This window comes from Pimephales promelas, chromosome 18, assembly GCF_988280905.1.
Source record: "Pimephales promelas chromosome 18, fPimPro1.hap1.1, whole genome shotgun sequence".
Taxonomy (NCBI): domain Eukaryota; kingdom Metazoa; phylum Chordata; class Actinopteri; order Cypriniformes; family Leuciscidae; genus Pimephales; species Pimephales promelas.
In genome coordinates this window covers 32573882-32587534 of record NC_142786.1, presented here as the reverse complement: position 1 = coordinate 32587534, position 13653 = coordinate 32573882, and positions in this window count along the sequence as shown.

The window sequence follows — 13653 nt, the reverse complement described above, 5'->3', positions numbered from 1 at the left end:
TTTAAAACCCAGTTCTTCATTATTGTTTTGTGTGAGGGGCCATTAAGAAGGCAGGCTTTTGCAAACCTGTCATGGTAATTTATGCTTGCAAGCATTACTCATGATTTCAATCGACACAATAATCACAATAGAAACTGAATTATATTTAGTATAAAATAAAGAATGAAATAAAGGCCCCATGGAATCAGTAGTACAGTTTTAGGTCACACTTTAGAATAATGGTCCGCCATTAATAAGTAACTATGTAATGCAGGACTAATGAGTAGAAACTAATATAGGAACTAATCAGTAAGTAATATCAAATTTTGGAGATACCTATTTTTTTCTTAAGGTCCCGTATTATGCCCCTTTTCACAAGATGTAAAATAAGTCTCTGATGTCCCCAGAATGTGAAGTTAGCTTAAAATACCCAACAGATCATTTTTACAGCATGTTTAAATTGTCATTTTTTGGGGCTCAGAAAAACGCGCTGTTTGAGTGTGTGCCCTTTAAATGCAAATGAGCTGCTGCCGCCGGCACAGGGGGCGGGGCTTCACGATCTCACGCTCAGTTTCTCAGGAGTCTTTTATTAGGGCCCAAGCCCTGAAAGGGCGAAGGCCCTATTGTTTTCCTTGGGATTATTTTTCTTTACTATTATTATTATAATTAGGGCCCAAGCCCTGAAAGGGCGAAGGCCCTATTGTTTTCCTTGGGATTATTTTTCTTCACTATTATTATTATAATAATTATTATTTTACTACCTTTTGGGCACTTTTGGGGCCCTTAACGTGCTCGAAAACTCTTGAAACTTTGCACACGGGTCAGAACCCGCGGCCATCAGAGCCGGGCTGAAGCTGGTACCCGGGCGTGGTAGGGCGGCTCGTCAGCGCCACCTGGAACGGGGTCCGAACACTTGGTCCATAACTCAAACACGCTTGCATGTAATAATATGAAACTCGGTACACATGTTGATCTCATCGTTTCATCTATACCTCACACTCTTACTTTTTACCCCAGCCCAACAGGAAGTCGGCTATTGAGGTTTGTTTGTAAAACGCTCGCAATGGAATGTCAAATACTCCTCCTAGAGCTTTGATCCAAATTCGACGAAACTCGGTCAGCGTGAAGTCAAGACATTGAGGATGAAAGTTTGCGAGGGGATTTTTTATATCTCGAACGGTTTGTCCGTGGCGAGGAAACGAAATCATGGCGAGAAACGTGAAACAGGAAGTGTGTTATAAGTTCAGCATACCTTAACTGATCTTGATGAAACTTCAGCAGTGTGTTTGCTGTAAGAGGACGATCACATGGATGTGACTATTGTGAGTCAAAGTTATAGCGCCACCAACTGGCAGCAGGAAGTGTGTCACTTTCAAAATGCTTTGATATCACCCTTTTATTTTTACCCGATTTGCTTCAAACTTCATATGTATAATGTAAACATACGGCAGATGTAGACCTGTGAATGGATTCTTGATATCTTTTAAACTGTTGCCGTGGCGACGCATCAAACTTTACCCTTCTTTTAGGATGCTTTTAGGATGCTTTTGAGACCCTTAGCATGCTTCAAAATGCATGAAACTCGACAGACACATCACATTTATTAGCCAGTAGACATGTGCAAAGTTTCAGAAACGGGCGTGGTGAGGGCTCAGTAGCGCCACCTTTTGACAAAAGTGGGGTTGTTAGTTTTAACTAGAGTTACAAAAATTGGTATGTATATTGTACTCCTCGAGCCGGACAACTTTCTAATTTAAACTTATTAGCTAGGACCCACAGAAAGTCAGATGTGTTTGTTTGAATGTGGTCTTGCTTAATCTGAGCCTACATCTCTGTCTTTGCCTGTCTCTGTGTGTGTGAGTGTGCAGGGGGAGGGGGCTTAACCATTTCACTGCTGTGTGTATGGCCTGCATAAAGAAAATACATTTCTCAAGCCTGGTATTTTTTAAATAAGTTTTTATTTTTATTTTTTATAAGTAAAGACATATAACTAGTTTAATTGTAGTGCATTGACAATAGTTTTATATAATTAGTTTATTAATCAGATTAACTTGGTCAATAAACTTGGTCTGAAAATTTGGTCCATAAATCAAACACACTTGCATGTAATAATATGAAACTTGGTACACATATAGATCTCATCGTTTCATATATAGCCTACTTCACACTCTTACTTTTTACCCCAGCCCAACAGGAAGTCGGCTATTTAGGGTTGTGTTTAAAACACATGCAATGGAATTTAAAGTATTGCTCCTAGAGCACTGAACCAAATTCGACAAAACTCGATCAGCGTGAAGTCAAGACATTAAGGATGAAAAGGTGCCAAGGGATTTTTTATATCTCGAACGGTTTGGCCGTGGCGAGGAAACGAAATTATGGCGAAAAACATGAAACAGGATGTGTGTTATAACTTCAGCATACATTAACTGATCTTGATGAAACTTCAGCAGTGTTTTCGCTGTAAGAGACCGATCACATGGATGTGACTATTGTGAGTCAAAATTATAGCGCCACCAACTGGCAGCAGGAAGTGTGTCACTTTCAAAATGCTTTGAAACCACTCTCTTATTTTTAACCGATTTGCTTCAAACTTCATCTGTATAATGTAAACATACGGCAGATGTAGACCTGTGAATGAATTTTTGATATCTTTGATACTGTTGCCGTGGCAACGAATCAAACTTTAACATTCTTTTTTGATGCTTTTGGGACTCTTAGCATGCTTGAAATTGCTTGAAACTCAACAGATACATCACATTTATTAGCCAGTAGACATGTGCAACTATGGCAAAAGATTAAAGTAATGTCAAAAAAGTAAACACTAAAAGCCTCAAATCTTCTAAAAATGTAATTATACATCATTTGTTTCTAAATTAAATTATACAAATATTATAACTTCCCCAATTTTTCCTTTTTTTCATTTAAGAATTATGTTTACGTTCAAAAACAGCCAGAATTGTTGTAAAATTCATAAAAAAATAATAATCTGAGTCATACGTAGTGCTATACTGCCCTCTTGTGTTCAATATCAGGTAGGCCTATTGTGTATATTCCCACCGGTTAATCAACGTGTGACTCCGCTGGGACTTGGGAGCTTTTAAATCGCTTACTTAAAACCGAAAGTCGAAATACGGATGTCCGCACAAGACATTAATGGTGTGGAGTAGAGCGAGCATTTTAAATAAATTCCTATTAAGTAGGATTGAACTAAACAGAATGAATGTTCACTCTGTTCTGCTGGTTCCTCGCTGGTGGATCATATGATTACTTTGTCATAATCTATGACAAAAATGCTATTATAAACCATATTAATAATAGATAATACACATTGCTCTTATTTTTGAAAAATACATTCATGAAAAACAAGATAACAAAAATCATAAAAAAATATAGCCATGGATGCTATAAATGTTTGAAATGCATAGGACAGATGTTTAATGACGCAGCAACATATAATTGAAAGGCAATTAATAATCTGTCATTACATCACTGCATTATGATATTACGGCTCCAATACGGTGCAGCACAAAGCACTTATGTGCATCCCGAGCGGAGAATGATGTGCTTGAAGCCACATGAAGTTACAGCACAGTGAGTCCGTATTGAAAAGTTCAAAGCACAAAGGAAATACATATTTATGAACAGTGTATTATACATTATCTATCTATGCAATAGTTTATTGAGCCTTTTCTTTTAAAGGTTTTAAATTTCAGTTACTGTGTGCGTGAAGAACAATTATAGTGCTCTGACTCTAGTGTTGTGATCTAACCGACAGCGTCCGACACCCGGTAGAAAGTAACACGGTTAAGTTACAGCAATAAAGTCCAGCAAGAAAAAGTTTCTTCATTCGAAAATATAGACCTTTAGACCTTTATCTTAAAGATCCAGTATAATAGGATTAACATTCAATCATCTTGAAGATCGTTTCATCATTGACTGTAACCGAATGTGACGTGCTGTTTGAATGCTGAATGGTGAATGACTGACAGGCGCAGAGAGGGAAAAGTTTGTGTTCTTGAATTTAATGACTTAAATATTAATTTCTATATCACATAATAGCTTCAGAACACTAATAATACAGTACACAAAAACTTTATGGTACTTTAGAAAGTTTTTGTGCCTTTGTGCCTAACATAGAATAGTATATATGCACAATATAGAATTTGAATCAGCCTCGTCAAAGATGGCAGTGTCAGAGCCGATACCGATCCTGAGTATCTAATCGGCGCACTTCTTTTCAACAGTCAAATTGAAATTGAAATTGAAATTGCATGAAACTCAACAGATACATCACATTTATTAGCCAGTAGACATGTGCAAAGTTTCAGAAACGGGCATAGTGCAAGGACTAAATAGCGCCACCTTTTGACAAAAGTGGGGTTGTTAGTTTTATCTACAGTTACAAAAATCGCTATATACATTGTACTCCTCAAGCCGGACAACTTTCTAATACATAGTCATTAGCTCGGACCAAGAGGAAGTCAGATATTTTGGTTTGAATATGGTGAGCCTCTCTCTGAGCCTACGTCCCTGTATGGCAAGCCCTTTTAACATTTAAAAGCTAAGTTTGCCTGTCCGGAATTAACATTGTAGATATCAACAACGTCATTCTGTCTATTCGTAATTACATTTTGGATAGTTTGTATTATCATTTAAGATATCTGTAACATAATTGTGACTAGTCGAAATGACAGAGTATGGCAAGCCGTTTTAACATTTAATCATAAAAGGGCCAAAGCCTTCGGCACCGCCACCCGGGTGCATTTAGGTAACTAAAGGAACCGGGGTTGCGGTGCCACCGGCTTGGGCCCGCCATCGCTGCTCGCAGCTATATTTATTATTATTTTACTACCTTTTGGGCACTTTTGGGGCCCTTAACGTGCTCGAAAACTCTTGAAACTTTGCACACGGGTCAGAACCCGCGGCCATCAGAGCCGGGCTGAAGCTGGTACCCGGGCGTGGCAGGGCGGCTCGTCAGCGCCCCCTGGAACGGGGTCCGAACACTTGGTCCATAACTCAAACACGCTTGTATGTAATAATATGAAACTCGGTACACATGTTGATCTCATCGTTTCATCTATACCTCGCGCTCTTACTTTTTACCCCAGCCCAACAGGAAGTCGGCTATTGAGGTTTGTTTGTAAAACGATCGCAATGGAATGTCAAATACTCCTCCTAGAGCTTTGATCCAAATTCGACGAAACTCGGTCAGCGTGAAGTCAAGACATTGAGGATGAAAGTTTGCGAGGGGATTTTTTATATCTCGAACGGTTTGTCCGTGGCGAGGAAACGAAATCATGGCGAGAAACGTGAAACAGGAAGTGTGTTATAACTTCAGCATACATTAACTGATCTTGATGAAACTTCAGCAGTTTGTTCGCTGTAAGAGGACGATCACATGGATGTGACTATTGTGAGTCAAAGTTATAGCGCCACCAACTGGCAGCAGGAAGTGTGTCACTTTCAAAATGCTTAGATATCACCCTTTTATTTTTACCCGATTTGCTTCAAACTTCATCTGTATAATGTAAACATACGGCAGATGAAGACCTGTGAATGGATTCTTGATATCTTTGAAACTGTTGCCGTGGCGATGCATCAAACTTTACCCTTCTTTTAGGATGCTTTTAGGATGCTTTTGAGACCCTTAGCATGCTTCAAATTGCATGAAACTCGACAGACACATCACATTTATTAGCCAGTAGACATGTGCAAAGTTGCAGAAACGGGCGTGGTGAGGGCTCAGTAGCGCCACCTTTTGACAAAAGTGGGGTGGTTAGTTTTAACTAGAGTTACAAAAATTGGTATGTATATTGTACTCCTCGAGCCGGACAACTTTCTAATTGACACTTATTAGCTAGGACCCACGGAAAGTCAGATATTTTTGTTTGAATATGGCCACTTTGAGCCTACATGTCTCTGTGTCTCTGTGTCTTTGGCTGGCTGGCTGGCTGGCTGTCTGTGTGTGTGTGCAGGGGGAGGGGGCTTAACCATTTCACTGCTGTGTGTATGACCTGCATAAAGAAAATACATTTCTCAAGCCTGGTATTTTTAGGGCCCAAGCCCTGAAAGGGCGAAGGCCCTATTGTTTTCCTAAGGATTATTAGGGCCCAAGCCCTGAAAGGGCGAAGGCCCTATTGTTTTCCTTGGGATTATTTTTCTTTACTATTATTATTATAATTATTATTATTTTACTACCTTTTGGGCACTTTTGGGGCCCTTAACGTGCTCGAAAACTCTTGAAACTTTGCACACGGGTCAGAACCCGCGGCCATCAGAGCCGGGCTGAAGCTGGTACCCGGGCGTGGCAGGGGGGCTCGTCAGCGCCCCCTGGAACGGGGTCCAAACACTCGGTCCATAACTCAAACACGCTTGCATGTAATAATATGAAACTCGGTACAAATGTTGATCTCATCGTTTCATCTATACCTCGCGCTCTTACTTTTTACCCCAGCCCAACAGGAAGTCGGCTATTGAGGTTTGTTTGTAAAACGCTCGCAATGGTATTTGAAATACTCCTCCTAGAGCTTTGATCCACATTCGACGAAACTCGGTCAGCATGAAGTCAAGACATTGAGGATGAAAGTTTGCGAGGGGATTTTTGATATCTCGAACGGTTTGTCCGTGGCGAGGAAACGAAATCATGGCGAGAAACGTGAAACAGGAAGTGTGTTATAACCTCAGCATACATTAACTGATCTTGATGAAACTTCAGCAGTCTGTTTGCTGTAAGAGGACGATCACATGGATTTGACTATTGTGAGTCAAAGTTATAGCGCCACCAACTGGCAGCAGGAAGTGTGTCACTTTCAAAATGCTTTGATATCACCCTTTTATTTTTTCCCGATTTGCTTCAAACTTCATATGTATAATGTAAACATACGGCAGATGTAGACCTGTGAATGGATTCTTGATATCTTTGAAACTGTTGCCGTGGCGACGCATCAAACTTTACCCTTCTTTTAGGATGCTTTTAGGATGCTTTTGAGACCCTTAGCATGCTTCAAAATGCATGAAACTCGACAGACACATCACATTTATTAGCCAGTAGACATGTGAAAAGTTTCAGAAACGGGCGTGGTGAGGGCTCAGTAGCGCCACCTTTTGACAAAAGTGGGGTTGTTAGTTTTAACTAGAGTTACAAAAATTGGTATGTATATTGTACTCCTCGAGTCGGACAACTTTCTAATTTACACTTATTAGCTAGGACCCACAGAAACTCAGATATTTTTGTTTGAATATGGTCACTCTGAGCCTATATGTCTCTGTGTCTCTGTCTTTGGCTGTCTGTGTGTGTGTGTGAGTGTGCAGGGGGAGGGGGCTTAACCATTTCACTGCTGTGTGTATGACCTGCATAAAGAAAATACATTTCTCAAGCCTGGTATTTTTTAAATAAGTTTTTATTTTTATTTTTTATAAGTAAAGGCATATAACTAGTTTAATTGTAGTGCATTGACAATAGTTTTATATAATTAGTTTATTAATCAGATTAACTTGGTCAATAAACTTGGTCTGAAAATTTGGTCCATAACTCAAACACACTTGCATGTAATAATATGAAACTCGGTACACATATAGATCTCATCGTTTCATATATAGCCTACTTCACACTCTTACTTTTTACCCCAGCCCAACAGGAAGACGGCTATTTAGGGTTGTGTTTAAAACACATGCAATGGAATTTCAAGTATTGCTCCTAGAGCACTGAACCAAATTCGACAAAACTCGATCAGCGTGAAGTCAAGACATTAAGGATGAAAAGGTGCCAATGGATTTTTTATATCTCGAACGGTTTGGCCGTGGCGAGGAAACGAAATTATGGCGAGAAACATGAAACAGGATGTGTGTTATAACTTCAGCATACATTAACTGATCTTGATGAAACTTCAGCAGTGTTTTCGCTGTAAGAGACCGATCACATGGATGTGACTATTGTGAGTCAAAGTTATAGCGCCACCAACTGGCAGCAGGAAGTGTGTCACTTTCAAAATGCTTTGAAACCACTCTCTTATTTTTAACCGATTTGCTTCAAACTTCATCTGTATAATGTAAATACACGGCAGATGCAGACCTGTGAAAGAATTTTTGATATCTTTGATACTGTTGCCGTGGCAACGAATCAAACTTTAACATTCTTTTTTGATGCTTTTGGGACTCTTAGCATGCTTGAAATTGCTTGAAACTCAACAGATACATCACATTTATTAGCCAGTAGACATGTGCAACTATGGCAAAATATTAAAGTAATGTCAAAAAAGTAAACACTAAAAGCCTCATATCTTCTAAAAATGTAATTATACATCATTTGTTTCTAAATTAAATTATACAAATATTATAACTTCCCCAATTTTTCCTTTTTTTCATTTAAGAATTATGTTTACATTCAAAAACAGCCAGAATTGTAGTAAAATTCATAAAAAAATAATAATCTGAGTCATACGTAGTGCTATACTGCCCTCTTGTGTTCAATATCAGGTAGGCCTATTGTGTATATTCCCACCGGTTAATCAACGTGTGACTCCGCTGGGACTTGGGAGCTTTTAAATCGCTTACTTACAACCGAAAGTCGAAATACGGATGTCCGCACAAGACATTAATGGTGTGGAGTAGAGCGAGCATTTTAAATAAATTCCTATTAAGTAGGATTGAACTAAACAGAAAGAATGTTCACTCTGTTCTGCTGGTTCCTCGCTGGTGGATCATATGATTACTTTGTCATAATCTATGACAAAAATGCTATTATAAACCATATTAATAATAGATAATACACATTGCTCTTATTTTTGAAAAATACATTCATGAAAAACAAGATAACAAAAATCATAAAAACATATAGCCATGGCTGCTATACATGTTTGAAATGCATAGGACAGATGTTTAATGACGCAGCAACATATAATTGAAAGGCAATTAATAATCTGTCATTACGTCACTGCATTATGATATTACGGCTCTAATACGGTGCAGCACAAAGCACTTATGTGCATCCCGAGCGGAGAATGATGTGCTTGAAGCCACATGAAGTTACAGCGCAGTGAGTCCGTATTGAAAAGTTCAAAGCACAAAGGAAATACATATTTATGAACAGTGTATTATACATTATCTATCTATGCAATAGTTTATTGAGCCTTTTCTTTTAAAGGTTTTAAATTTCAGTTACTGTGTGCGTGAAGAACAATTATAGTGCTCTGACTCTAGTGTTGTGATCTAACCGACAGCGTCCGACACCCGGTAGAAAGTAATACGATTAAGTTACAGCAATAAAGTCCAGCAAGAAAAAGTTTCTTCATTCGAAAATATAGACCTTTAGACCTTTATCTTAAAGATCCAGTATAATAGGATTAACATTCAATCATCTTGAAGATCGTTTCATCATTGACTGTAACCGAATGTGACGTGCTGTTTGAATGCTGAATGGAGAATGACTGACAGGCGCAGAGAGGGAAAAGTTTGTGTTCTTGAATTTAATGACTTAAATATTAATTTCTATATCACATAGCTTCAGAACACTAATAATACAGTACACAAAAACTTTATGGTACTTTAGAAAGTTTTTGTGCCTTTGTGCCTAACATAGAATAGTATATGCACAATATAGAATTTGAATCAGCCTCGTCAAAGATGGCAGTGTCAGAGCCGATACCGATCCTGAGTATCTAATCGGCGCACTTCTTTTCAACAGTCAAATTGAAATTGAAATTGCTTGAAACTCAACAGATACATCACATTTATTAGCCAGTAGACATGTGCAAAGTTTCAGAAACGGGCATAGTGCAAGGACTAAATAGCGCCACCTTTTGACAAAAGTGGGGTTGTTAGTTTTATCTACAGTTACAAAAATCGGTATATACATTGTACTCCTCAAGCCGGACAACTTTCTAATACATAGTCATTAGCTCGGACCAAGAGGAAGTCAGATATTTTGGTTTGAATATGGTGAGCCTCTCTCTGAGCCTACGTCCCTGTATGGCAAGCCCTTTTAACATTTAAAAGCTAAGTTTGCCTGTCCGGAATTAACATTGTAGATATCATCAACGTCTTTCTGTCTATTCGTAATTACATCTTGGATAGTTTGTATTATCATTTAAGATATCTGTAACATAATTGTGACTAGTTGAAATGACAGAGTATGGCAAGCCGTTTTAACATTTAATCATAAAAGGGCCAAAGCCTTCGGCACCGCCACCCGGGTGCATTTAGGTAACTAAAGGAACCGGGGTTGCGGTGCCACCGGCTTGGGCCCGCCATCGCTGCTCGCAGCTATATTTGCAATTAACATGCAGTTAACATAACAATTAACATTTCAGTGCCTGAAAACATTGCATTCAGTTTGCACTTTAAAGTATATCTGTAAAGTATTTTTAAAGTAAATACTCTTTAAGTATGCTAAAGTGTATTTCTCAAGGGTGCTTACTAACCCACTACAATCCCCCCATCAATATTCTCCTCTCTAGACGTAACTTGAAATCTTTCTTCAGTAAAAGTCTATAGGATTTCTTTCTGTTTTACCATCCATCAGGCAAACAACAACAACAAAATAAGTCCTGCAGGAAGAGATATGAACTGATGTTTAATAGATAGCAAACGCCACTAAACTTATAAAAACAGGTCCCAGTATCTTAATGAAAATAAAAGAAGACAAGAAGAGTAACAAAAAGAGAAGTGAAAATGAAAGGACAAGCTGGAGGCGGGAATTGAGGTTAAGAAAGAAAGCTGAGGAGAAAAAGGCCTCTGTAGACAGTCAGCTGCCACTAAATCGCTGCTGATGACTGTTGTGGGTTTGCCTTTAATGTATTCAATCCCTCATAGATGTGAGATTAATTTCATGAATCCATATATCAATCCACTAAATGTCTCTTAATGGTGCCAGGATGTTTCCAAACCAAAAAGCATTAGAGTTTGCAAGTACATGAGTAATTGCAAAAGAGCAGCATTTCTCTGCAACACCCTGAGGGCGCTTCCCTGTTCAATAGCAGAAACCACAGCCATAGAGAAAGAATAAAACGATGAAAATAAAACAAGTGTGTCTCATAAACAGCACAGCGGTCGCATGAAATTGGATATCTTTGTTCTTGTTCTTAAAACGCTGGTTTGCTTGAAAGTCAGACGCAAACAAGATGAAATTTAGAGCCGTGAGATATTTTGTCTTGCCTGCAGGCTATGAGGCCGATTAATCTTCACTACTGTTCTTCGGCACAGCGCCGTCCAGCCAGGTAAATAGCAACGTTCGGAGGCTCTGAGCCTTAGGAAAACTTTAAATTCATAACTAATTGGCTAAATTTCTTCTTTGTTTTTAACAAGCCCACCATGGTCTTCTGAACAGGGAGCTGTTGGCTTTGTAAACTCACTATCAGCAATACTAACATCACATCATGACCAGGCACGATAGCAATAAAACACTTCAATGTAGGGGACTTCACACAGAAAGGTTAAATCGTTGTACAGGCTTTATTTGACTGATGAGCATTTTCTACACACTCATTGGTCAATGTTTCGTTTGCATAAAATTGAACTCACTGAATCGCCAACTCATAGACTTTCCCTGCGTCCTAATTAGCTTACTTATACTGTGCCCTAAAAGTATGTACTCTTTTTGTGAATAAAAAGTACATACTTTTGAGTGTGTAGCAAAAAAGTAGGCAAGCTTTGGGACATACTATCACGTCATCTTTAACGGACAGCTCTGTCGCGTGCTGCCTGCAACCTGTCACCATAAACTGCCCTGTCAATCATCTCGTCACAGTTAAAATCCTCCATTCAATCTAATTTGATTTCCTACCGTATCGGAGCATGTTAATCTGCCAGTCGTGGGTCTTTCATGTGTATACTTTCCTCGTGTTTTTCCATTTGAATATAATGATGCGTTTAAAAAGTAATGGCTAAACGTATCCTTACAAAAGTTCACAATGCGGCTGCAGATGCAATATAATGTGGAGAACATTGAATAAATTAATTTTCGTCAAGTCAGATAGTGTTAATTAATCACTCAAACCTCTTTATCTAAACCTCTCAACATAACCGCGGGACTCGCGCGTCCTCCGTGTCTGTAGTTTTTTTTTTTTTAACACTTTTTACTCGTGTTTGCAGTTCTAACCGAATAGAGAGCCTAAGTCCCGCCCCTTCCGGTCAACCACTATGGGACCTTATTTCGGAAAAATATTGAATGGTAGTCAATGGCGAGAGACAACAAATATTTTGATCTGGTTTGAATTATGCCCTGAATTACACATATGATGTTTGTCAATTTAAAAGATACATTTTAAAGTAAAGAAAGTCGCAGTTTGATGTAAAACCGTTGAGGTATAAGACTATGAAAATACGTAATTACAAAGACTACAAACCCCAAAGGCGCACATTTTCTCCCAATGAATGAAGCTAACTTTACTGAGGCTGTCTGTCATTGTTTCTACAGTCTTACGTTATAATCGTAACGTTACGCCGTCCTGCCTGAGTGTTTTGTACCAGACCGCACACACACGAGCAGCAGATCTCGTTTCGCTTCCTGGGAGATGTAGTTCATAGAGCGATTTTCACTTAAAACTAAATGTTACTCTTCTGTTGTATGACAAACTGCGACGTTTTTGACTTTCAGAATTATCTTTTAAATTGAAAAACATCATTTGTGTAATTGAGGTCACAGTTCAGACGGAATAAAAAGATAATTTGTCTCTCGCCATTGACTACCATTCATATTTTTTCCGAAATAAGGTCCCATGAGCCGGAAGCGGAGGGGCGGGACTTAGGCTCTCTATCCTCGTTCAACGCGCAAAGGGTTGTGGGTAATATCAGCCGTTAGAGTGTGCAGCGATTTTCGGATTCTGACCGGAAACAGTAGACCATCCGGGTATCTTTGAAACACTCATTTCAACATACTATGGTTTGGGACGCACTAATTCTATTTTCGAATACTATTTAGGACGAATAGTTTGCGAATTGGGACGCAGCATTTGTTTTGCTCCAGATCTACCCTATCTCACGACCAATTCGTACGAATTCGTACGAGTGATTCAAAAGTGGCTAATTCGTACTAATTCATACGACCTCACTCGTACAAATTTGTACGATTTGTCTAAACCCACGTGACGGTTATGTTTAGGGGCGGGGTCAGGGGTAGGTCATTCCAGAGCCATGGCTCTGGGTCATTCATACAAATTCATTTGAATTGGCTAATTCGTAAAATATGTACGATTTAGCAAATTCGTACTAATTCGTACCAGTGAGGTCGTACGAATTGTAGCCACCTCGTAAAATTCGTACGAATTCCCAATGTGAATGACCCTGATTCTGATTTACATATGGTAGAAGGCTGATGTAATGCAAACGTTCATTAAAATTTTTTAAACGTTTTAAATGAGACACAGAGCCTTTCTCCTTTCTCTGAACCACAATGAGGCATTACATGCAACTTTATACTGTAGCCGATTATCATACATATGCTGAACTCATGTGTTTCCAATATCGTGTTGCATGTGGAGCTTTGCAGCCGTAAAAACGTGACTAAGCCAGCTCATAGTTATTATCAGATATGAAACACCTCTGATGCATGCATGACCATTTGAGAATATTACAGCCTCAACATTATAACGCATAACACAGCTAACGCATTTGTACTTCATTTCGCAATATGCAAATGAGGAACTCAAAACGAGGGGGCTAATTTGTTAGATACTGTGA